Source organism: Schistocerca nitens, chromosome 8, assembly GCF_023898315.1.
Source record: "Schistocerca nitens isolate TAMUIC-IGC-003100 chromosome 8, iqSchNite1.1, whole genome shotgun sequence".
NCBI lineage: Eukaryota > Metazoa > Arthropoda > Insecta > Orthoptera > Acrididae > Schistocerca > Schistocerca nitens.
In genome coordinates, this window is record NC_064621.1 from 209,782,956 (window position 1) to 209,810,788 (window position 27,833).

Here is a 27,833-nt window from a genome sequence, read left to right on the forward strand (position 1 = left end):
GTTTTGATCAGTGAGTTAATGTTCAGCGTTCCTATTATTATTATTTTCGATTATTCCCATTTAAGAGAGCGTTTGAACTTGAATTCCTTTATGATGATTGTTTATGTTTTTTCTGAGCCCAAATTTTCTTCATGTGGTCACTGTGTTGTTTCTTTCGCTCCGCTGTCCATTTGCATCCTGGTCTCTTCTGTGTTGTGGTGTCAAATTTATGTTTTTTGATGATGTTCCTGAATTCAGTTCTATTTTCTGTATCGTTTACTGTTATGTGTGCTTGTCTGAGGTCCTCTTCAACTTCTTTTATCCATTTTGTTTTTCCCCTGCCTGAGTTAATGACTTTAAGAATTCGCTTTGAAATTCTATTTTCATTCATCCTGTGGATATGTCCGTAGAACTGCATTCTTCTTTTCCTTATTGTATCCGTAATCTTGTCTGTGTATTTCTATAATTCTGATGTTGGTCTCTTCTTCCAGATTCCTTGCTCTTGTATCGGGCCAAAAATTTTCCTGAGAATTTTCCTTTCTTGTTTCTCTATTTCTTTGATTTTAGTTTGCCCACCTATTTGTGTTGTTTCAGATGCATACAGTGCCTCCAGAAGTACGATAGTGTTGTAGTGCCTCAATTTTGCGTTAATGGATATGAACTTTTTGTTATAATAGTTCCACGTGAGTTTATAGGCTTTCTGTAGTTTTTTTATTCTTTCCTCATTGGCCTTTAGGTTGATCCCTGATGGCTGGATGATTTCTCCCAGGTACTTAAAATGTGGTACTTGTACGATTTTCCCATGTGTTGTCACAATAGGCAATTTGTCTTGTGGCACTCTTTCTATGTACTGGGTTTTCTCATATGAGATTTGCAGGCCAGTTCTTTGTGCAATTTCGTGTAACTTCTCAATGGCGTTAGTGGCTTCTTTTCTATTATTTGAGAGGATTGCAAGATCATCTGCAAAAGCTAAACACTTCACATTGAATCTATTATCTTTTCTAATGCCAATTTAGATTCCTTTGACTTCTTTTCAGCGTTCCTATATTATATTTCTTCTTAAATCGAGTTTTTCACGTTTTTCGATTTGTTTATATATTTCATTATTATTAAAATCTGAGATATCTGTGGCCCATTAACAGTATAAGTGTCATTAGGTTGTGTATGGAAGTCAGAGACAGTAAGAAACCTTGACCCCTTCCAGAACCATACTCCAGATCTGCGCCTGTCATGGACCTCACTTTGTGTAGACGGAGATTCATGGCAATTGCTGAGGATGTGAGACACACACTGGCTGTCTGAGTCAGCTGCCCAGCTCTTGCCACAATTTGCACAGCACCAGAAACGGTCCCGATGGTAATCACTTTTCATAAAATAATCTTGATCACGCTGAGCATCACAGTTGACAGTGTTAATGATTAATGAAATCCCTCCTCAACAATATTGTTAAACGTTTATTGTGTTCGACCGGTTTTGTTCATTGAAAATCTTCAAATTGCCAGTTTTAGTCTTAGAACTGATGACCTGGAAATGTTCTACGAACGAAGCCGGTTGAAGCACAATAAATGTGTAATACTCGTAATACAGATTAGGTGGATTTTATTAATCATTTTTCATAAAGCCAGCCTCACACGAAACGAAAAAACTGAACGTAGAGGTTGAGGTGCACGAGTTTCTAGACACCACTAAGTGTAATTTCCTTAAGCTGTCCTCATGCGAGACATGAAAACATTCGTGAGCGAGGAGCTGGTCGAGATTTGTGACATCACAATGTGGAATTTCACGTTCCACAGGAGTCCGTAGCGCGAAAGACTGAATAAATCAAATCAGATTTTTACTGCATGGAAAAGAATGTGACGAATGAGATTGTAAGGGATCCGTGATCCCACAAACGTAGACAATAGTATCCAACACCCAGATCGATAGCAGACAGGAGTCGATTGTCGAGAGTTGCAGGAGGCAGTGAGATTAGTGTCGAGTGGAAGCAGTACTGGAAAGACTAGCAAAAATAAAAAATGGCGGTCGAGCTGAGAACAGTATTCCGAGTGAGGAGTAAATTGTAAATTCACCGGAGTGTGACAAATGAGCGCGTCCCCTTATCTTCGTGTGATTGACCCTCATCTATGCCGGTTCGCGAATGATATAAAACCAAAAGTGAGAAGTGCCGAATTACGTGTTTCGCATCAACCGCGACGGCCAGCAACAACCATGGATTGCAGTGAGGATTGTTGTGAATGTTAACCATCATCATTGCGTTGATGCAACCAATAAAAGATATAACCGTAATTAAACGTGTAAGGCGAAGGCAGCAACTGCCTCAGAATTTGCGTTTTAATAGAAAATAGATATCACTTTGTATATCGCAACCTTTGTGGTCTCTAATACACTACTGGCCATTAAAATTGCTAAACCAAGAAGAAATGCAGATGATAAACGGGTATTCATTGGACAACTGTATTATACTAGAACTGATATGTGATTACATTTCCACGCAATTTGGGTGCATAGATCCTGAGGAATCAGTACCCAGAACAACCACCTCTGGCCGTAATAACGGCCTTGATACGCCTGAGCAATTGAGTCAAACAGAGCTTGGATGGCGTGTACAGGTACAGCTGCCCATGCAGCTTCAACACGATACCACAGTTCATCAAGAGTAGTGACTGGAGTATTGTGACCAGCCAGTTGCTCGGCCACCATTAACCAGACGTTTTCAGTTAGTGAGAGATCTGGAGAATGTGCTGGCCAGGGCAGCAGTCGAACATTTTCTGTATCCAGAAGGGCCCGTACAGAACCTGCAACATGCTGTCGTGCATTATCGTGCTGAAATGTAGGGTTTCACAGGGGTCGAATGAAGGATAGAGCCACGGGTCGTAACACATCTGAAATGTAACGTCCACTGTTCAAAGTGCCATCAATGCGAACAAGAGGTGACCGAGACGTGTAACCAATTGCACCCCATACCATCACGCCGGGTGATACGCCAGTGTGGCGATGACGAATACATGCTTCTAATGTGCGTTCACCGCGGTGTCACCAAACACGGATGCGACCATCATGATGCTGTGAACAGAACCTGGATTTTTCCAAAAAAATGACGTTTTGCCATTCGTGCACCCAGGTTCGTCGTTGAGTACACCATCGCAAGCGCTCCTGTCTGTGATGCAGCGTCAGGAGTAACCGCAGCCATGGTGTCCGAGCTGATAGTCTATGCTGCTGCAAACGTCGTCGTACTGTTCGTGCAGATGGTTGTTGTCTTGCAAACGTTCCGATCTGGTGACTCAGGGATCGAGACGTGGCTGTACGATCCGTTACAGCCATGAGGATAAGCTGCCTGTCATCTCGACTGCTAGTGATACGAGGCAGTCGGGATCCAGCACGGCGCTCCGTATTACCCTCCTGAACCCACCGATTCCATATTCAGCTAACAGTCATTGGATCTCGACCAACGTGAGCAGCAGTGTCGCGATACGATAAACCGCAATCGCGATAGGCTACAATCCGACCTTTATCAAAGTCGGAAACTTGATGGTACGCATTTCTCCTCCTTACACGAGGCATCACAACAACGTTTCACCAGGCAACGCCGGTCAACTGCTGTTTGTGTATGAGAAATCGGTAGGAAACTTTCCTCATGTCAGCACGTTGTAGGTGTCGCCAATCTTGTGTGAATGCTCTGAAAAGCTAATAATTTGCATATGACAGGATTTTCTTCCTGTCGGTTATATTTCACGTCTGCAGCACGGCATCTTCGTGGTGTAGCAATTTTAATGGCCAGTAGTGTAATAGAAAAACTTTTAATCATTACCTATTTCGTCTCAGAACAGCGGCACTCTGTTGAAATACCCCCGAAACAACATCAGAAAAACCGATGGCCTTTCATCCGTCAAGCACACGGTCATATGTTCATAATAATTAACTGTTAGGCGGCTTCAGTAAATCACACAAAACCCAATAAAGGATAAACGGGGGTGCTTCAAGATGCAAGATCACGTTGTGCGCCACAAGCAGAATGTGGGTGACCCCATATGGATTTGTTGTTTACAGCTGAAATCCGTAACTAAAAAAATGGCTCGGAGCACTGTGGGACTTAACGTCTGAGGTCATCAGTTCCCTTGAACTTAGAACTACTTAAACCTAACTAACCTAAGGACATCACACACATCCATGGCCGAGGCAGGATTCGAACCGGCGACCGTAGCGGTCGCACGGTTCCAGACTGTAGCGCCTAGAACCGCACGGCCACCAACGGCCGACAAAATCCGTAACTGATGGGTCTTATTTGATAACTTATAACCTGTGAATATATACTGTTTCAGAGCACCAGCACTTTGAGGACTTCTCATGTTTGGTACTGTTTGCTGTAATTAATTGATAGTTAATGATATACCGGCGGTTAAAGACTGGAGGACATTGCAACACCAGTCCGTGTTTGGACAGCTTGGCGTGCGGCAACACACTGCGGCTGTGACCAGCGGAGCTTTTGTTTACTGCGGAGTGTCGTTTACGCTGAAGGAAATCGTCAGCTGAACTGAAAATAACATGTTTTTCTCGAGGAGAGAAACCTTGAGATTTAATTTTGTAACGGCGAGAATAATACCCCCACCCCTCTGTTCGTAAATGGCTGACTGATGACGTCAAGTTGCCTGATGAGGATGTGATAGGCATTCACATTAACAACATTGTAAAATGTGTATATGCTATCTGCATGCCGGCCGCTGTGGGCGAGAGGTTCTAGGCGCTTCAGTCCGGAACCGCGCGACCGCTACGGTCGCAGGTTCGAATCCTGCCTCGGGCATGGATGTGTGTGATGTCCTTAGGTTAGTTAGGTTTAAGTAGTTCTGAGTCTAGGGGACTGATGACCTCAGATATTAAGTCCCATAGTGCTTAGAGCCATTTGAACTTTTTTATATTTTTTTATTTTTTATTTTTTTATTTTTTTAAGCTATGTGCATAAATAGCGACGATTGTGAGCGAATAGTCAGGAACACTATGATGGCATAAAATTTAAGAATAATAGTGGTTTGTTAGCAAAATATTAATAATAAACGAAGATCTTATCTTGCAATCTGTAGCAGTCTCTAATTTACCGTTAAAAGTGCCGCTCGGAAACGTCAGAGTAGTGTTTAGCTTATGTTGTTGTTGTTGTGGTCTTCAGTCCTGACACTGGTTTGATGCAGCTCTCCATGCTACTCTATCCTGTGCAAGCTTCTTCATCTCCCAGTACCTACTGCAACCTACATCCTTCTGAATCTGCTTAGTGTATTCATCTTTTGCTCTCCCTCTACGATTTTTACCCTCGACGCTGCCCTCCAATACTAAATTGGTGATCCCTTGATGCCTCAGAACATGTCCTACCAACCGATCCCTTCTTCTGGTCAAGTTGTGCCACAACCTCCTCTTCTCCCCAATCCTATTCAGTACCTCCTCATTAGTTATGTGATCTACCCATCTAATCTTCAGCATTCTTCTGTAGCACCACATTTCGAAAGCTTCTATTCTCTTCTTGTCCAAACTATTTACCGTCCATGTTTCACTTCCATACATGGCTACACTCCATACAAATACTTTCAGAAATGACTTCCTGACACTTAAATCTATACTCGACGTTAACAAATTTCTCTTCTTCAGAAACGCTTTCCTTGCCACTGCCAGTCTACATTTTATATCATCTCTACTTCGACCATCATCAGTTATTTTGCTCCCCAAATAGCAAAACTCCTTTACTACTTTAAGTGTCTCATTTCCTAATCTAATACCCTCAACATCACCCGACTTAATTCGACTACATTCCATTATCCTCGTTTTGCTTTTGTTGATGTTCATCTTATATCCTCCTTTCAAGACACTGTCCATTCAATTCAACTGCTCTTCCAAGTCCTTTGCTGTCTCTGACAGAATTACAATGTCATCGGCAAACCTCAAAGTTTTTATTTCTTCTCCATGGATTTTAATACCTACTCCGAATTTTTCTTTTGTTTCCTTCACTGCTTGCTCAATATACAGATTGAATAACATCGGGGAGAGGCTACAACCCTGTCTCACTCCCTTCCCAACCACTGCTTCCCTTTCATGTCCCTCGACTCTTATAACTGCCATCTGGTTTCTGTACACATTGTAAATAGCCTTTCGCTCCCTGTATTTTACCCCTGCCACCTTCAGAATTTGAAAGAGACTATTCCAGTCAACATTGTCAAAAGCTTTCTCTTAGTCTACAAATGCTTGAAACGTAGGTTTGCCTTTTCTTAATCTTTCTTCTAAGTCGTAAGGTCAGTATTGCCTCACGTGTTCCTATATTTCTACGGAATCCAAACTGATCTTCCCCGAGGTCGGCTTCTACTAGTTTTTCCATTAGTCTGTAAAGAATTCGTGTTAGTATTTTGCAGCTGTGACTTATTAAACTGATAGTTCGGTAATTTTCACATCTGTCAACACCTGCTTTCTTTGGGATTGGAATTATTACATTCTTCTTGAAGTCTGAGGGTATTTCGCCTGTTTCATACATCTTGCTCACCAGATGGTAGAGTTTTGTCCGGACTGGTTTTCCCAAGGCCGTCAGTAATTCCAATGGAATGTTGTCTACTCCGGGGGCCTTGTTTCGACTCAGATCTTTCAGTGCTCTGTCAAACTCTTCACGCAGTATCGTATCTCCCATTTCATCTTCATCTACATCCTCTTCCATTTCCATAATATTGTCCTCAAGTACATCGCCCTTGTATAGACCCTCTATATACTCCTTCCACCTTTCTGCCTTCCCTTCTTTGCTTAGAACTGGGTTGCCATCTGAGCTCTTGATATTCATACAAGTGGTTCTCTTCTCTCCAAAGGTCTCTTTAATTTTCCTGTAGGCAGTATCTATCTTACCCCCAGTGAGATCAGCCTCTACATCCTTACATTTGTTCCCTAGCCATGTCTGCTTAGCCATTTTGCACTTCCTGTCGATCTCATTTTTGAGACGTTTGTATTCCTTTTTGCCTGCTTCATTTACTGCATTTTTATATTTTCTCCTTTGATCAATTAAATTCAATATTTCTTCTGTAACCCAAGGATTTCTACTAGCCCTCCTCTTTCTACCTACTTGATCCTCTGCTGCCTTCACTACTTCATCGCTCAAAGCTACCCATTCTTCTTCTACTGTATTTATTTTCCCCATTCCTGTCAATTGTTCCCTTATGCTCTCCTTGAAACTCTGTACAACCTCTGGTTTAGGCAGTTTATCCAGGTCCCATCTTCTTAAATTCTCACCTTTTTGCAGTTTCTTCAGTTTTAGTCTAGAGTTCGTAACCAATAGATTGTGGTCAGAGTCCACATCTGCCCCTGGAAATGTCTTACAATTTAAAACCTGGTTCCTAAATCTCTGTCTTACCATTATATAATCTATCTGATACCTTTTAGTATCTCCAGGGTTCTTCCATGTATACAACCTTCTATCATGATTCTTAAACCAAGTGTTAGCTATGATTAAGTTGTGCTCTGTGCAAAATTGTACCAGGCGGCTTCCTCTTTCATTTCTTAGCCCCAATCCATATTCACCCCCTACGTTTCCTTCTCTCCCTTTTCCTACACTCGAATTCCAGTCACCCATGACTATTAAATTTTCGTCTCAAAAAAATGGCTCTGAGCACTATGGGACTTAACATCTATGGTCATCAGTCCCCTAGAACTTAGAACTACTTAAACCTAAGGACATCACACACAACACCCAGCCATCACGAGGCAGAGAAAATCCCTGACCCCGTCGGGAATCGAACCCGGGAACCCGGGCGTGGGAAGCGAGAACGCTACCGCACGACCACGAGATGCGGGCAAATTTTCGTCTCCCTTCACCATCTGAATAATTTCTTTTATTTCATCATACATTTCTTCAATTTCTTCGTCATCTGCAGAGCTAGTTGGCATATAAACTTGTACTACTGTAGTAGGTGTGGGCTTCGTATCTATCTTGGCCACAATAATGCGTTCACTAAGCTGTTTCTAGTAGCTTACCCGCGTTCCTATTTTCCTATTCATTATTAAACCTACTCCTGCATTACCCCTATTTGATTTTGTGTTTATAACCCTGTAGTCACGTGACCAGAAGTCTTGTTCCTCCTGCCACCGAACTTCACTGATTCCCACTATATCTAACTTTAACCTATCCATTTCCCTTTTTAAATTTTCTAACCTACCTGCCCGATCAAGGGACCTGACATTCCACGCTCCGATCCGTAGAACGCCAGTTTTCTTTCTCCTGATAATGTCGTCCTCCTGAGTAGTCCCCGCCCGGAGATCCGAATGGGGGACTATTTTACCTCCGGAATATTTTACCCAAGAGGACGCCATCATCATTTAATCATACAGTAAAGCTGCATGCCCTCGGGAAAAATTACGGCTGTAGTTTCCCCTTGCTTTCAGCCGTTCGCAGTACCAGCACAGGGAGGCTGTTTTGGTTAGTGTTACAAGGCCAGATCAGTCAATCATCCAGACTGTTGTCCCTGCAACTACTGAAAAGGCTGCTGCCCCTCTTCAGGAACCACGCGTTTGTCTGGCCTCTCAACAGATACCCCTCCGTTGTGGTTGCGCCTACGGTACGGCTATCTGTATCGCTGAGGCACGCAAGCCTCCCCACCAACGGCAAGGTCCATGGTTCATGGGGGGTACAGGAAAAGATGCGTGGTCTGAGAACTGTTGCCATGGCAAGTGAAGTGACAGTCGAATAGACAAAGGCTCGTACCCTATTATGTGACTGATGCAATCATTGGGCGTATGTTGTGTATGAGAACCAACATCGGTCAAGTTCCATATGCAATTCAACTACACACGTGAGGGAAAACTGTGATCGTAGTCGCCCTGTACAACTGCCTATGGGAAACATCAAGCAGGGCTAATGATGTTTGTAACTGTTCTGTTGGTGCTTACTGACCTCTCTATGGGTGCGTGACAGCCTGGAAGTCAGAGAAATGCGAACGAATAAGTTACAGAAACTATGACTGAAAAGCAAGGGGACGGAATGGAGAGTGATAAAGCTCACAATAAATCATTCGACCAGTATCATATCGGCATCACTGATAACTGATAACACGCACAGCAGGCCGGTGTGGCCGAGCGGTTCTAGGCGCTTCAGTGTGGAACCGTGCGACCGCTACGGTCGCAGGTTCGAATCCTGTCTCGGGCATGGATGTGTGTGATGTTCTTAGGTTAGTTAGGTTTAAGTAGTTCTAAGTCTAGGGGTCTGATGACCTCAGATGTTAAGTTTTATAGTTCTCAGAGCCATTTGAACCATTTGATGACACGCACGGCGGGGAACGCCACAATGCGCCTGTGGAGTTGGAAGAGAGTGTAGAGATGGCAGCCACCGTTAGTGAAAGCAAAGAAAAACTGAAAATCAAAGAAAGGAGCTGTTCTGCATACACAGAAAACAAATGTAAAAAACAATTAACCGATGAAGGCAACACGTTAGGGCAATCCCTGAAAATTTTATGCAACGTCAAAACCTCTACCACACTCCACGCATAACATGGTAATGGAGAGTAATTTCACCACATGAGCGGATGATAGTGACAAACCGATTCATGGCAACTGGAAAAAGGAAGGAAGGATGGTTGGGTTTAACGTCTCGTCGACATCGAGGTAATTAGAGACGGAGCATAAACTCGGGTTGAGGCAAGCAGGGGGAAGTAAATCGGCCGTGCCCTTTCAAAGGACCGATTTAGGAAAATCACGGAAAACCCTAAACAAGGATAGCCAGATGCGGGTTTGATCCGTCCTCCTCCCGAATGCGAGTCCAGTATGCTAACCATGGACTAGGGTTAATGTATCAACTTGAGGTAAAGGACCCTGGTCTGGAAACGACAGAGTCGAAAGTTATAAGCGAAAATGGTTCTGATAGTAGACCTCTTCTACCACCAGTTCTTTGTTTTCCATATTTTGGGAGCAGGTAGTATGGACCAGAACAATAAAAAAGTGGATGGTAAACAGGGGCTCTAAAATGTATACTTAAGAGCTATGAGTGCTTCTTCAGTAGAAGAGATGTACGAGGGTCGTTCAATAAGTAATGCCCAATATTTTTTTTAAAAAGCCATTAATTTACGTAGACAAACGACCTTGTTGGTGCTTCACATCTGATGTTTGTTTTGTGCTCCGGTGAAGTTTCGTACCGTTCTGGCAGATGGCAGAGCCGTAGTACAGCATCAAAACGGCATCTACATACGGCTCACGTTACAAGCAGCGTGCTATTATTGAATTCTTGTGTGTGGAAAAAGAAACATCCATCAACGTGAACACCCCTAAACGTTTGTGTGCAGTGTACGGCGATGCTGAAGTTGATAGGAGTACAGTTGGGTGATGGGTAAAGAAAGTTACAGCCTGAGGAAATGCAGAAACAGAGCTCCATGATCAGCCACGCTCGGGACGTCCTGTCACAGCCACTGCTCCAGATATGCTGAATCATCCACCCTACAGTCCAGACCTTGCAACCTCGGAATTCCATCCGTTTGGGCTGCTTAAAGATTCTCTACGGGGAATGCACTTTGAAGATGACGAGAGTGGCAGTCATGCAGTGAAAACATGGCTACGCCTACAGGACAAGAGCTTTTACCAGCAAGGAATACATGCTCTTCCACAACGTTTGCGTACGGCCATAGAACGCGATTTGAGACGACGTAGAAAAATAGGACATGGACAAGACATGTTGTGTATATTGTCACCAAATTCTGACTCTTAACAATAAATATGTTCTGAGGAAAAAAATGTGGGGCAGTACTTATTGAACGACCCTTATGTTTCACAATATCAACGATGAGAAAGTGGTTATAGCTCGTAAGATGTGCATTTCGGATGCCATGTTTTCCATACAATTTTTTTTTGTTTTGGTCCATACAACCTCTTCTCAAAATATGGAAAGCAAAGAGCTTGCAATAGAAGAGTTCCACCGTCAGAGGTATCAGGACGAATTTCGCTTATAACTTTCTCGAAATTTGGTCGTTTCCGGACTAGAGACCTTGCCTCAAATTCACACATTTACACTTCTCAATCATTCCTGAAAGTATGTAATATCATCACGGAATCACACTGTATATATCGGTTATGGTAAGTTACAGATTACATTTTTACATTTTAGATGCCTTTTGAACTTCATAAGTTGTAATAAATTGTAGGAGTGGCCGATTACGTATGTTATACTTTGTTTCTGAGTACAGTTTTCAATTCCTTGCATAAAGTCCACGAGCAACCTGCTATAAACTCTTACACGAGAATATAAAACTCCGTTCCAAACTCTGGAACTGATTTCGTCTTCATGCGCACAGTTATCCTGGCTACGTGCAGACAGGCGCAGAGCCGGCCGCTGGTGGCCGAGAGGTTCTGGCGCTACAGTCTGGAACCGCGCGACCGCTACGGTCGCAGTTTCGAATCCTGCCTCGGGCATGGATGTGTGTGTTGTCCTTAGGTTAGTTAGGTTTAAGTAGTTCTAAGTTCTAGGGGACTTATGACCTCAGCAGTTGAGTCCCATAGTGCTCAGAGCCATTTGAACCATTAGACAGACGCAGAGAGTTCCATACCCTCAGTCTTCTGTACTGTCTTATCAATGAACACTGACTCACATATATCTCCTGAACCTTAACGCTCTTGTCTGAACAACATGGCACAAACATCCGCTCCCACCGGAGCAAAATGCTTTCTGTCCCACTCCATTATTGGGCCACTTTCTCGAAATCCTTATCAGTGGCATGAACACAACTATGCAATAACCTCCCGTATTGTATTAGAGAACTAAATAACATCTCCAGCTTCAGACAAGAGTTTAGGAGAAAACTACTAAAGCAACATAAGGATAACCATTGTCCCTGTACTTCCTCGTTACCCTTGTATATCCGTCTTTCCAATCTAACCTTTTTCATTTCCCAGTATTCTTCACTGGTGCAGTCTCCTTCAATATCCTTTTCCCCAGAACTCACTATATCAGGAAAGATCTATTTTGTGTTCCTGCAAATTCTTCTTAGGTCTGCCACTATCGTTATTATTTTCCCCATTCCTGTCAATTGTTCCCTTATGCTCTCCTTGAAACTCTGTACAACCTCTGGTTTAGGCAGTTTATCCAGGTCCCATCTTCTTAAATTCTCACCTTTTTGCAGTTTCTTCAGTTTTAGTCTAGAGTTCGTAACCAATAGATTGTGGTCAGAGTCCACATCTGCCTCTGGAAATGTCTTACAATTTAAAACCTGGTTCCTAAATCTCTGTCTTACCATTATATAATCTATCTGAAACCTGTCAGTGCTGTGATGGTGCCACCCAAAAAAACAAGGGGTGCAAGCCCCCTCCACGAAAAACACGACCACACCATAACAGCACCGCCTCCGAATTTTACTGTTGTCATTACGCACACTGGCAGATGACTTTCACCAGGCATTCGCCATACCCACACCCCGCCATCGGATCGCCACATTGTGTACCGTGACTCGTCGCTCCACACATCGTTTTTCCACAGTTACGCTCATTATACCAAGCGAGGCGACGTTTGGCATTTACCGGTGTGATGTGTGGCTTATGAGCAGCCGGTCGACCGTTAAATCCAAGTTTTCTCACCTCCTGCGTAGCTTCACAGTACCTGCAGTGGATCCTGATGCAGTTTAGAATTCCTGTGTGATGGTCTTGATAAATGTCTGCCTATTACACATTACGACCGTCTCCAACTGTTGGCGGTCTGTCAGTCAACAGATGAGATCGACCTGCACGCTTTTGTGCTGTACGTGCCCCTTCACGTTTTCACTTCACTATCACATCGGAAACAGTGGACCTAGGGATGTTTACGAGTGTGGAAATCTCGCGTACAGACATATGAAACAAGTGACTCCCAGTCACAGGACCACGTTAGTTTCGCGGAGCGCCCCATTCTGCTCTCTCATGATGACTAATGACTACTGAGGTCGCTGATATGGAGTACCTGGCAGTAGGTGGCAGCACAATGCACCTAATACGAAAACCGTATGTTTTTGGGTGTGTCCGTATACCTTTGATCGCATAGTGAATTAACACATAAGTTTCGCTGCGTTTCTGAAGACACAGTTGCAAGATGTTTCTTTATCAATTTAACACAGTATTCTAACTGTACTCTTCTGTTAAATAAGACCTGTTATTTGTCTTTTACCTACACTGCCATTAACGATAATGGCATAGGGCAGTAGAAAGTACAAGTAAGCTAGCTATCCCGTATTCAGTTAAGTGTGATGAGAGAGATTTCCAAGCGCCAAGCAGGTAGACGACTGTTTTAGGATAACAGTTTCCCTGTCTGCAGCAGGGTCAAATGGTCTTGTTATCTCTGTTAAAGAATTGTAAGCAATGCCTCCTGTCTATCACTGTAATCCTTGGACTTCACTTTCCACAAATTTGTACGATTTCTGTATGTTTCAGTAACTTCAACAATGGACTCCCTATGAAAGCACCATCGCGTATCAGCTGTTTTAGGGTTCGGTGTACACGCGAAAACGACAAGCAACAGACTGAACAAACAACTGACTCAAACTTTTTTCGCCTGCCAGATTTGCGGCGGCTTGTGGGGAAGGTTTCATCCAGGGGGTGAACTTCGGTCCCCGAGGTCTAGCTGGTGGTGGCCACTAGGGTCTCGGTCGGACTTTCGGAACCACGGGTGCTATAGCGGTCAAAATAAATGTTGCACATTGCCGAAACTTTAATGCTGAACGTTGTGATTCAGAAACACGTTACGATAGTTAGTTAGGTAGTCAGTTACGTGTTCCATTGACCAATATCAAGGCAACCATTATGATATGGAACGTGTCAGGTGCATAAGAAATGCACACATGAATCAAGATTCTTTTTTTTTAAGCTTAATATTTTTATTATCTATCCCATTCTCTTAAATGGCACAAAATGCGTATATTAGACCTATATATTTATTTATTCCTATTCAAGGATTCATCTATGGTATAGAAGGATTTGTCAAGGAGATATGATTTCAATTTATTTTTGAAACTATTAGTGTTGTCTGTCAGACATTTTATTTCACTTGGTAATTTATCGAAAAGTTTTACAGTAGCATGTTTTACCCCTTTCTGTGCCAAAGATAGTTTAAGTAGAGGAAAGTGAAAGTCTTTCTTTCTTCTGGTATTATGATCATGAATGTCGCTGTTGTTCTTAAGCTCGTCCATGTTGTTGAGAACAAATTTCAGTATTAAGTAAATGTAAAGTGAGGCTGTTGTAAGAATTCCTAAGCTTTCAAACAGATGCTTACAAGAAGTAGACTATGAGCCCCACACATAATTCTAACCACTTCTTTCGAGGAGTGAATACTTTTTGTCTGAGTGTTGAGTTACTCCAAAATATTATTCTGTATGACATCAGGGAGTGAAAGTATGCAAAGTATGTTAGCTTACTAAGTTCTTTATCCTCAAAATCGACAGTTATTCTGATTGCAAAAGTTGCTGAACCTAGTCGCTTTAGGAGATCCAAAATACACTCCTGGAAATTGAAATAAAAACACCGTGAATTCATTGTCCCAGGAAGGGGAAACTTTATTGACACATTCCTGGGGTCAGATACATCACATGATCACACTGACAGAACCACAGGCACATAGACACAGGCAACAGAGCATGCACAATGTCGGCACTAGTACAGTGTATATCCACCTTTCGCAGCAATGCAGGCTGCTATTCTCCCATGGAGACGATCGTAGAGATGCTGGATGTAGTCCTGTGGAACGGCTTGCCATGCCATTTCCACCTGGCGCCTCAGTTGGACCAGCGTTCGTGCTGGACGTGCAGACCGCGTGAGACGACGCTTCATCCAGTCCCAAACATGCTCAATGGGGGACAGATCCGGAGATCTTGCTGGCCAGGGTAGTTGACTTACACCTTCTAGAGCACGTTGGGTGGCACGGGATACATGCGGACGTGCATTGTCCTGTTGGAACAGCAAGTTCCCTTGCCGGTCTAGGAATGGTAGAACGATGGGCTCGATGACGGTTTGGATGTACCGTGCACTGTTCAGTGTCCCCTTGACGATCACCAGTGGTGTACGGCCAGTGTAGGAGATCGCTCCCCACACCATGATGCCGGGTGTTGGCCCTGTGTGCCTCGGTCGTATGCAGTCCTGATTGTGGCGCTCACCTGCACGGCGCCAAACACGCATACGACCATCATTGGCACCAAGGCAGAAGCGACTCTCATCGCTGAAGACGACACGTCTCCATTCGTCCCTCCATTCACGCCTGTCGCGACACCACTGGAGGTAGGCTGCACGATGTTGGGGCGTGAGCGGAAGACGGCCTAACGCTGTGCGGGACCGTAGCCCAGCTTCATGGAGACGGTTGCGAATGGTCCTCGCCGATACCCCAGGAGCAACAGTGTCCCTAATTTGCTGGGAAGTGGCGGTGCGGTCCCCTACGGCACTGCGTAGTATCCTACGGTCTTGGCGTGCATCCGTGCGTCGCTGCGGTCCGGTCCCAGGTCGACGGGCACGTGCACCTTCCGCCGACCACTGGCGACAACATCGATGTACTGTGGAGACCTTACGCCCCACGTGTTGAGCAATTCGGCGGTACGTCCACCCGGCCTCCCGCATGCCCACTATACGCCCTCGCTCAAAGTCCGTCAGCTGCACATACGGTTCACGTCCACGCTGTCGCGGCATGCTACCAGTGTTAAAGACTGCGATGGAGCTCCGTATGCCACGGCAAACTGGCTGACACTGACGGTGGCGGTGCACAAATGCTGCGCAGCTAGCGCCATTCGACGGCCAACACCGCGGTTCCTGGTGTGTCCGCTGTGCCGTGCGTGTGATCATTGCTTGTACAGCCCTCTCGCAGTGTCCGGAGCAAGTATGGTGGGTCTGACACACCGGTGTCAATGTGTTCTTTTTTCCATTTCCAGGAGTGTATGAATTTTCCAGTTAAGATTCTCATCCATATGTACACCCAAAAACTTAGTATGCTCTACCCTGGCTACTGACTTCTGTTGATGTGTTGTATTTATGGAAGGAACTGTACTCCATGCAGCATAAAATTGGATGTACAGTGATTTTTTTTTTCAAAGTTCAGAGCAAGCCCATTCGCAGAAAACGAATTAATAACTTTTCCAAAGACATCCTTCACCAACTGCGACATAGCCGCATATACGAACAGTGGTCCAATACTGTCTAATGTTTTTTATTCCAGTCTTTGATCACAATATCAATTCTTTAGACGATGACCGGTTTCAGTCCGTAATGACCATCCTCAGATCTACAATATACAAATATACACACCCAGTGAGCAGTGTGTCTTTCAACATAATACAGCAATATATATATCACAATATCTATCATACAACCAGGGAAATGTACAGATAAAATACGGTAAAACGTACCTTTTCTACACATCCTAAAGTGATACGGCCATAATGGCATGGTCAAAACATATATACAGCGTGTTACAAAAAGGTACGGCCAAACTTTCAGGAAACATTCCTCACGCACAAAGAAAGAAAATATGATATGTGGACATGTGTCCAGAAACGCTTACTTTCCATGTTAGAGCTCATTTTATTACTTCTCTTCAAATCACATTAAACATGAAATGGAAACACACAGCAACATAACGTACCAGCGTGACTTCAAACACTTTGTTACAGGAAATGTTCAAAATGTCCTCCGTTAGCGAGGATACATGCATCCACCCTCCGTCGCATGGAATCCCTGATGCGCTGATGCAGCCCTGGAGAATGGCGTATTGTATCACAGCCGTCCACAATACGAGCACGAAAAGTCTCTACAATTGGTACCGGGGTTGCGTAGACAAGAGCTTTCAAATGCCCCCATAACTGAAAGTCAAGAGGGTTGAAGTCAGGAGAGCGTGGAGGCCATGGAATTGGTCCGCCTCTATCAATCCATCGGTCACCGGATCTGTTGTTGAGAAGCGTACGAACACTTCGACTGAAATGTGCAGGAGCTCCATCGCGCATGAACCACATGTTGTGTCGTACTTGTAAAGGCACATGTTCTAGCAGCACAGGTAGATTATCCCGTATGAAATCATGATAACGTGCTCCATTGAGCGTAGGTGGAAGAACATGGGGCCCAAACAAGACATCACCAACAATGCCTGCCCAAACGTTCACAGAAAATCTGTAGAGGAATGAGTCGCATTTCAACCAAGCACCGAAGTCAACACTACCTTCCTTCAATTGGGCCAACTGGCGGTGAATCGAGGAAGTACAGTACATACTGACGAAACTAAAATGAGCTCTAACATGGAAATTAAGCGTTTCCGGACACATGTCCACATAACAGCTTTTGTTTATTTGTGTGTGAGGAATGTTTCCTGAAAGTTTGGCCGCACCTTTTTGTAACACCCTGTATATAACCAGCACAGCATCGTCACATAGATCTAAAACAAGGTGTAGAATAGGCCACATCGTCTACAGTTGTAATAATGACCCCGCTATACATCCAGTGTGTACGTACAGTTCAAACTGTATCAAGTGTAGCACTTGGAAAACTTCAAAGCCGATTTTTTCTTTAAATTTATGAAGAACATTAAGAACAAGCTATTTCTCAGCACTTTTTAACCGTGTTCTACATGCATGTTTCACTACTGAGCAGGAAGCATCCTCAGCCATTTTCATACTGAGTATTAACGGCGCGACAGTCAGAGCACAACAGTACGGAGAGAGTGACTGTATACGATTTTTTAATAAAAATTGCATAGCTAAAGGGTGATTAAGAAAAAATTTTATTACTGTTAATACATTAGAATATCTTACGCTCCCCGATGTTATTAAATCTATATTGAGCAAGCAGTGAACGAAACAAAAGAAAAATTCGGAGTAGGTATTAAAATCCATGGAGAAGAAATAAAAACTTTGAGGTTCGCCGATGACATTGTAATTCTATCAGAGACAGCAAAGGACTTGGAAGAGCAGTTGAACGGAATGGATAGTGTCTTGAAAGGAGAATATAAGATGAACATCAACAAAAGCAAAACGATGATAATGGAATGTAATCGAATTAAGTCGGGTGATACTGAGGGAATTAGATTAGGAAATGAGACACTTAAAGTAGTAAAGGAGTTTCGCTATTTGGGGAGCAAAATAACTGATGATGGTCGAAGTAGAGAGGATATAAAATGTAGACTGGCAATGGCAAGGAAAGAATTTCTGAAGAAGAGAAATTTGTTAACGTCGAGTATAGATTTAAGTGTCAGGAAGTCGTTTCTGAAAGTATTTGTATGGAGTGTAGCCATGTATGGAAGTGAAACATGGACGATAAATACTTTGGACATGAAGAGAATAGAAGCTTTCGAAATGTGGTGCTACAGAAGAATGCCGAAGATTAGATGGGTAGATCACATAACTAATGAGGAAGTATTGAATAGGATTGGGGAGAAGAGAAGTTTGTGGCACAAGTTGACTAGAAGACTGGCTCGGTTGGAAGGACATGTTCTGAGGCATCAAGGGATTACCAATTTAGTATTGTAGGGCAGCGTGGAGGGTAAAAATCGTAGACCAAGAGATGAATACAGTAAGCAGATTCAGAAGGATGCAGGTTGCAGTAGGTACTGGGAGATGAAGAGTTGTACTGGATAGAGTAGCATGGAGAGCTGCATCAAACCAGTCTCAGGACTGAAGACCACAACAACAACAACAACAACTCTTCATTTAACGTAACTTAGTTATAAGATCTCTAATACATAAGTAGGACCTACTTCCAAGAGCGTAACAACACCAGTGTACGTGTGCTACGGCTTCTGACCAATCATCGCGTTTGTGTTTGTTTACGCCTGGTTTATTCTTATAATGAACAGAGTATAGATCCATTTCGTCGGCTGCGCAGGCACGGCCAGGGTTGTTGACACGCAGTTGCCCTATGCGTCACGTATCGTAGTTCTCCTGTCACAATCTGTTGCTGCGTCCCGGATTTCAGTAACACCACTGTCTGTCGACTGCGTGGTAGCGCCAACCTACTGGGGCCGACCACGATGGCGAAATGCTGCAACAGCTGCCCGAAGCAGTAAACGCGGTTGCAGCACCGGTGGTATGCGCCGCTCAACGTTGTTGCGCTTCACACGCCTTTGACCCATAACAACAACTGCATTCGAACTGTTTAGAACGCCATAACGAGGAACAACGTTAACGAAGAAACAGCAGCAAGTGGGGAGCTAAACGTACTGTCGTCACAACAACTCGTAAAGCCCTACACTTTTCCGTAGCTTAGAAAACCGTAACGAGGAACAACGTTATGAAGAAACTTACAATAAGTATGGAGCAAATCGTACTGTCGCCGGGACAACTCGTAAGGTGCTGCACTTCTCCACTGAAAAGAAGCCAGCACATTCTGGAATAGATCTTCTCATACGGGAAACGTGGATATAATCCCGACTGAAACAAGCTGTTTTTCCTCTGGATCTAATTTATATGTCAGATCACAAGCCCAGGCGTGAACAAAGTTGTTGTTGTTGTTGTTGTGGTCTTCAGTCCTGAGACTGGTTTGATGCAGCTCTCCATGCTACTCTATCCTGTGCAAGCTTCTCCATCTCCCAGTACCTACTGCAACCTACATCCTTCTGAATCTGCTTAGTGTATTCATCTCTTGGTCTCCCTCTACGATTTTTACCCTCCACGCTGCCCTCCAATGCTAAATTTGTGATCCCTTGATGCCTCAAAACATGTCCTACCAACCGATCCCTTCTTCTAGTCAAGTTGTGCCACAAACTTCTCTTCTCCCCAATCATATTCAACACCTCCTCATTAGTTACGTGATCCACCCACCTTATCTTCAGCATTCTTCTGTAGCACCACATTTCGAAAGCTTCTATTCTCTTCTTGTCCCAACTGGTTATCGTCCATGTTTCACTTCCATACATGGCTACACTCCATACAAATACTTTCAGATGAACAGTTATCGGTAACCATCTTGTACACTGAAGAGCAGAAGAAACTGGTGCACCTGCCTAACATGGTACAGGGCCCCTCGAAGCACGCAGAAGTGCCGCAACACGACGTGGCATGCACTCGACTACTGTCTGAAGTAGTGCTGGAGGGAACTGACACCATGAATCCTGCAAGCTGTCCATAACTCCGTAACAGTACGAGGGGATAGAGATCACTCCTGAACAGCGCGTTGCAAGGCATGCAGATATGCTCAATAGTGTTCATGTATGGGGAGTTTGGTGGCCAGCGGAAGTGTTTAAACTCAGAAGAGTGTTCCTGGAGCCACTCTGTAGCAATTCTGGTTGTGTGGGGTGTCGCATTGTCCTGAGGGAATTGCCCAAGTCCGTCGGAATGAACAATGGACATGAATGGATGCAGGTGATCAGACAGGACGTTTACGTACGTGTCACCTGTCAGAGTCGTATCTAGCCGTATCAGGGGTCTCACACCACTCCAACTGCATACGCCCCACACCAATTACAGAGCCTCCACCAGCTTGAACCGTACCCTGCTGACTTGCTGGGTCCATGGATTCATGAGGTTGTCTCCATACCCGTATACGTCCATCTGCTCTATGAAATGAGACTCGTACGACGAGGCAACGTGTTTCCAGTCATCAAAAGTCCAATGTCGGTGTTGACAGGCCCAAGTGAGGCGTAAGGCTTTGTGTCGTGCAGTCACCAAGGGTACACGAATTGGTCTTCGGCTCTGAAAGCCCATGTTTCGTTAAATGTTTTGCACGCTGACATTTGTGGATGACCCAGCATTGAAATATGAATGTTGAACGATTCTCTTCAGTCGTCGTTGGTCCCGTTCTTGCAGGATCTTTTTCTGGCCGCAGCGATGTCGGAGATTTGATGTTTTACCAGGTTCCTGATATTCACGATACACTCGTGAAATGGTCTTACGAGAAAATCCCCGCTTCATCCGTTCCTCGGAGATGCTGTGTCCCATCGCTTGTACGCCGACTATAGCACCACGTTCAAACTCAGTTAAATCTCGATGCCACTGAAGCAGCAGTAACCGATCTAACAACTGCGCCAGACACTTGTTGTCGTAAATAGGCGTTGCCTACCGCAGCGCCGTATTCTGCCTGTTTTCTTATCTCTGTATTTGAATACGCATGCCGATACCAGTTTCTTTGGCGCTTCAATGTAGATTGTATAAGGTGTCCAAACACAGGCCTACATCCTCCTTTACCAAGGAACGTGGCATTACCAGATTTGAGACCACAATGTACTACTACAGTGTTGATCATGTGTTTGTCCCCGTGCAAAACTGTTTAAATATTTTAAACTCTAACAAAGAGTATTTACAATGTGCCCATCGCATCAATGTGGTGTCAGCTAACGTATAACTAGCGTTCTCCAGTTTGTTTACTAGAATAACAAGAATAGCAGAAAATTGCCTGTGTAAAGTAAATTTGCCAGATTCTCAAGACCGAGAAAGCTTATAAGTTATTCTCCGTCTGCATACAGTTATAATTATCTACCTGTAAACTAAGTGGAGATTCTTAACCTAGACTCCAACAAGGACGGAGTAAGTATTGTACTCAAGTGCTATATTAAAGCAGGGGAAATATATTTCTCACAATCCAGAACATCGTTCTTTACAATATCGTCAAATATAGTATGTTACGAATTGGGACAGTTTCCTACGAATAATGTCTTCCCGCAGGTATTAAAGAACCAAAGTATCAAACAGACTTAAACCATTCCCCGTTAAAGAATTTACTCCCCTAAGCACGGTTAACGTGTTATGGAAAGGGAGTGAAGTCCCATGCTTCTTGACAGAGCGTGGGGGAACGAAGCGGGAGACCCGTACCGCCGTACTAGGCAACGTCCTAATGATTTGTTGTTGGCTTCCTCCGACCGTAATGGGGATGAATGATGATGATGAAGATGACACAACAACACCCACTCATCTCGCGTGGTGAAAATCCCTGACCCCACCGGGAATCGAACTCGGGAAGCGAGAACGCTACCGCGTGACCACGAGCTGTGGATTAACGTGTAATATATACGAAAAATAAATCTGGAAATGCAGACATCGAGGTCAAGAAACGAAAACTAGAGAATATGGTTGACACAGCTACCATAAAGAACGAATGTAAACTACAGTTTGAAAAAAAAGAGAAGAAACTGTAGCAGATTTACGAGCAAGGTTTCCAAATGGGTTTAAACACGTCTTACGGAGAAATTGAATCGGGAAACTTCACTGCACTGAAAGACACACGATTTTTTTTATAAACCTCCACTCTCATGCGGACTGGATTAAAAAGAATAGTTATATTATATCTAAATGTGCCGGACGGGACATTGTGCACATACCAAAAGAGCGGCCATTTGCGGAGTTTAAAACATGGGATATCTACATTTAATGGGTACTCGTTTTCCAAAGTTATTAACTGTAAGCTCTATACAGCAGTTCCTCAAGAATATGTAGGAGAAGAGCAGGTAAGCCTCCTATATATGGTGATCTACATGCATGCCTTTTGGATGGGGAAGCTTTAAAAGTAGTTGGCGTGTGAAACTGATGGAGAAGAGGAAGAAGACCCACTCATTAGTACACAGTAGTTTCATAATAAAAAAAATACTATCTGGAGTGTGTGTAAAGTGATTTTTACACAGAGAGAGGCGACATAGAAGCCGCTGCAGGTTTATACATTACTTAAAAAACACCTAGTTTGGAGGAATCAGAATACTAGCATTTATTGTGAACAGACTGCTTGAACTTCGCCCAGCTCACAAGAGGTGGAGATTAATGAGCCAGAGGATCCTAAGTTGGCCGGCCGTTGTGGGCGAGCGATTCTAGGCGCTTCAGTCTGGAACCGCGCGACCGCTACGGTCACAGGTTCGAATCCTGCCTCGGACATGGCTGTGTGTGATGTCCTTAGGTTAGTTAGGTTCAAGTAGTTCTAAGTTCTAGGGGACTAATGACCTCCGATGTTAAGTCCCATAGTGGTCCCATAGTGCTTAGAGCCATTTGAATTTTTTTTTTTATCCTAAGTTGGAGTACTCTCCAATTACGTACAGGTCTTCATGTTATTCGCTATTGCCCTTCTTGTACGAAAGTGCCTTACCTGCGGACATCCTCAGATTATACGGAATATCCGCAGCAGTAGTAGGCAATGAGGCGTTAAGGGTCAGCGTAATACCTAAATTAGCTTGTCGCAGTATAGAATGCTGATTTTTCACTTTAATGACTAAAAAATATAGCTACATCCTTTGGACCATAAAGCATTTGCTCCGAGCTCTACCGTAGTATTTATGACTGCTATAACTTGTCTGAGTATGGGATGTTGTTGTATCACTTTCATGACAAAAAACTACAGCTACACCATTTGGAGTATACAGCATTTACTGGAAACTCTCCATTTCTTACTATGCATCTCTAAGAACATCCACTTATTTCAGCGACACTTAGAAGATAAAGTAGGCAATCTACTAAAGAGAGACTATAGACACTATGATTGTCACTGTCACTATGATTGTCACTGAACAAGATACACACTGCTTTTAAAGACCTACAGAATAACTTTGCTCAGTCATAACTCGGTAATATCTACGTGTGATGATATTGTAGTGAAGAAAACATTTTCCCCTACCTTGAATTAACACCTTGTAACACTATTATCGATATTACCTGTATTTGTTTTAGCCAATTTCTTTGCCTGTTTTTATTTATTGTGACTTCTGTATCACCAAGATTTTTCATGTAACATCTATGTAGATGTTTCATTCATTATTTATGTCAATTTATTTAGATGTAATGAATGTATGGAAGCAATTTTAAAAATAATGTTCTGTAAAATAATGTAAATGTTAAAACTTTACTTGTAATACTGGTTTATGCATAGGGAATGCAGGTTTACAATCATGTAAAACTTGGAGGGAAGTTCCTCTGCAGCAAAACTGGCATAGTGGGAATAGAAAAGCTAGAATTAGGGGTCGGACTGCAAGACTCCTTTGTGGCAAAGAGTCAGTCGGTGGCTAGCAGGGAAAGTGTTCGCATATTGTGAACTGTATGAGGCAAGAAGAACAGCAGGATCATATACTATAGCCTCGGATGTAGAATAAATTTGGCTTTATTTGCATGTACTAGTTGTGCGGTTTCTTTTTCAATAATAATTTTGTGTTCTTTAAACTTTGTGTTGAGCACCAGTAGTTTATTCTTAGTCATCTACCTAGACAAAGTCCCATCCCAAGTCCTACGATATTTCCGAGTATCCTATTTTATTGAGCCAAATTGTCATTCTAGCAACCTTTCATTACAGTTAATAAACTTTGTGCAATACTAAATTTCGTATATTTAAAGAATTCAGCTTAGACTGTTCTTATTGAAATGTCAGTACAGTCTTAAAGTTAACTGAAAACATAGTGATGATTCATAACAGTTACTAGCCAGCAGAATTTGAAGAGTCAACAAGGATTAATTATTGTGCAAGTTTGGAAGTAACAGTGTTTATAGTTTCATATGTATATAGTATAAGTATATATGCATATAGTATAAGTGTTTCTAGTATTATGTTATGACTAAAATGTTCAGCCTTGGCCTGAGCCTACTGATGGATTAGTTTCTGTGTCCCCATGCTAATTGCTGAGCCAGATTTAAGTTTCATATTACAACTACATCATTATTGAAGTGCACTTCTCAGTTCTCTAGCATTTGTGTGCTGTTAATAAGCATATGGCTACAAATATACAAACTGTACTAAATCCAGGTACGCATGTTGCATTTGAGCTAAGTAGTATGAAGAAGTGAATGCTCCTTGAGGATACAAATATTAATCAGTAGAAATGATATACCTATCTGAAAAACATTTCAGTGAAAGTATTTTCCAATAATTAAACTGATAAAACATACTCATGTCCAAGTCAGTAATGCCCCACCATCTCTAAATCGTTTACTTGGTATTATAATTGGTTCGGTGCTTCAACATGTAACCTCCTTCCAAAGGGCCGAACTCGAACAGCCCATCGCATATAAAAGCACTGTTTAAAACCATGTTATTTTAGCGAAGGAAGCTATAAAGGCATGTAATAGACGACTCCCGTAATATTTTCATATCAGAGTGCATTATAAGGAAATTACAACCAGGGCAATTCTAGAAGTCGGTCAAGGGGGGGGGGGGCTAATATATGTGTATTACACATTCGTTTCTATGATAGAAACAAATAGCAAGAAAACAAAGACACGAGATTACTACAAAACATTTAGCAGACAACTCCAAAGATATTATCCCTAACACTAATGCTAAAAAATAATTAGATGGCCCATAGTGATAAAAGAAATTCAGAAATTTTAGCAGAAACATTTAACGAACTACTATATTGCAAGGATCCTCCTGAGCTTCTTGAAATAAACACAGGAACTCCAAAAAAAAAACCACCAGAAAGTATAAACCTACCGACTATTCAGGAAGTCTACAAAGATTTGAGCGAGCTCAAGAACTACAAAGCAAGTGGAGACGATTCCCCCTTACACAAAAATGGAGAAAAATCAAATCCGGACAACCACAGAGGGATTTCCCTATTGGATTGCACATATAAAAAATTGTCAAGAATTCTCTACAATCGCTGTAAAGATCAAATTGAAAATGAGCTAGGAGAATATCAAAGAGGATTTAGGCACTGGAGAAGCTGCCCAGAATAGATCATCACATTAAAATTAATAATGGATACCTACAAAAGGAGACAGAAGCAACTAGTCATAACATTTGTACACTTCAAAAAAGCTTATGATTACATCCACAGATCTTCTATGCTGGACATATTAAGAAATTTTGGACTTCATTCTAAATTAATAAAAATGATAAAATTAACCCTTTCAAACATCAAGTCCAAATTAAAATTCAGAGGAGAACTATCTAAGCCATTTACGATTAAACCAGGGTTAAGACAAGGAGATGATCTATCACCACTGCTCTTCAACTGTGCTCTTGAATGCTTGATGAGAGAATGGTACAAAGAGAATCCAAAAAACATAAAAATTGGGACCAAGAAAGATGATATAAACCTAAATTGTTTGGGATTCACAGATGACTTGGCATTACTAGCTAATAATGTACAATAAGCCAGAAATGAAATAATGAGCCTGCAAAATATAGCGCAAAAAGTAGGACTCCAGATATCTTTCGAAAAGACCGAGATGATGGTAACAGACCCGCTAGTAATAGACCACGTAACAGTAGACAACAGAAAAATTAAAACAGTGAAGCAATTTAAATATCTTGGAGAGATTATAACACACAACTTGGATGAAAAACCTGCTTGGCAAGAAAGAACCTGTAGTGGACTGTTAAGGCAGCCAGTCCACAGAGACGGGTAGCCGAAAGGGCACGCGTCAACTCACGCCGTCTGGCGTTAAGTCTGGAACAGGATTCGTAATGAATGTGATAAAGAAAAGAACGTAGCTACTAGAACACTTAACTTTTATATTGTCCTTTGGTATACAGCATTCTGGATGATACAAGTGAGACTATCTTGAGATACATGCAATGGTACAAATGGCGCCTTGCTAGGTCGTAGCCATTAACTTAGCTGAAGGCTATTCTAACTGTCTCTCGGCAAATGAGAGAAAGGCTTCGTCAGTGTAGTCGCTAGCAAAGTCGTCGTACAACTGGGGCGAGTGCTAGTACGTCTCTCGAGACCTGCCTTGTGGTGGCACTCGGTCTGCGATCCTGACAGTGGCGACACGCGGGTCCTACATGTACTAATGGACCGCGGCCGATTTAAGCTACCACCTAGCAAGTGTGGTGTCTGGCGGTGACACCACATTCCTCCCCCGCAAATCGGCGAACGGTCGTGTGATAAGGCTTCCGCCCGCCGTGGGGAGGACCCCATGTTGACGTATGCGATGGGGTGGGGAGCCTAACAACAGGCGAGGCCGAGCCACCCGCACTCTGCCATTCGGTCCGAGGGGAGCTAGGAAACGCCTGAAAACCTAGTCCAGGGTGCACGTCAACATGCGGTGTATGCGCCCGTAATGAGACAGGAGGGGCCGAAGGGTCGACCTCCATGTGGTCGGGGCACCCGACGGGCGAAGACGACATCTGGTCCAGAGCGGGCAAGAGTTCCATGGCGGAGGACAGCTGGTCACGGGAAGCGAGCGGCGGCGCGTGACCCAGGGAGGCGCTTGGCGGCTGCAGCGAAGCGTCCACTGCGGGCGGCGCCGGCGGGAGAACAGGCGGCGGCGGCGGCATGTCGCCATGAGGCAATAGGGAAGGCAGCGTCGGTAACACCTGGGGATGAGGCGAGCCAGTAGATGGGTCCCCAGGGCGCTGACCGGACGGCACCGTCGCTGAAAGCAGACGGGGAGCGGCAGAACCCGTACGACGACAGAGGCGTAGCTGATTGAGATGCCGACGCACCTCACCAGAGGCCCCCAAAACCAAATACATAGCGCGGCCGAGGCAGCGAAGAATGCGCCCTGCGAGCCAACGCCGTGAACCGCGATAGTGGCGATAATAGACAACGTCGCCAGGAGCAAAAGCAGGAGTCTGCCGCTGCACAGGAACCTGATGCGGCGGATGCAGCAAAGACATCAAGGTTCGATGAGGACGACCGTGGAGCAACTCAGCCGGCGAGCGACCACCGCGGGGCTGAGAGCGATACGAGGACAAAAAGAGCAACAATGCGTCCTCCCGAGAATGCGACTCTTTCAACTTCAACATCTGTGACTTGAAAGTCCGGACCAATCGTTCAGCGGCACTGAGGCGAAAACGGCGCAGATGTCAGATGTTGAATACCATTGGCCTTGCAGAATGACTGAAATGCTGCGGACATGAATTGTGGGCCATTGTCGGAAACAATAGTCTGCGGAAGACCTTCAACGCAAAAAATAGCGGATAACGCTTGTATGGTGGCAGATGACGTCGTGGAAGACATCCGGACAACAAATGGAAAATTACTGAAAGAATCGACCACAACCAACCATCGAGCATTCCAGAATGGA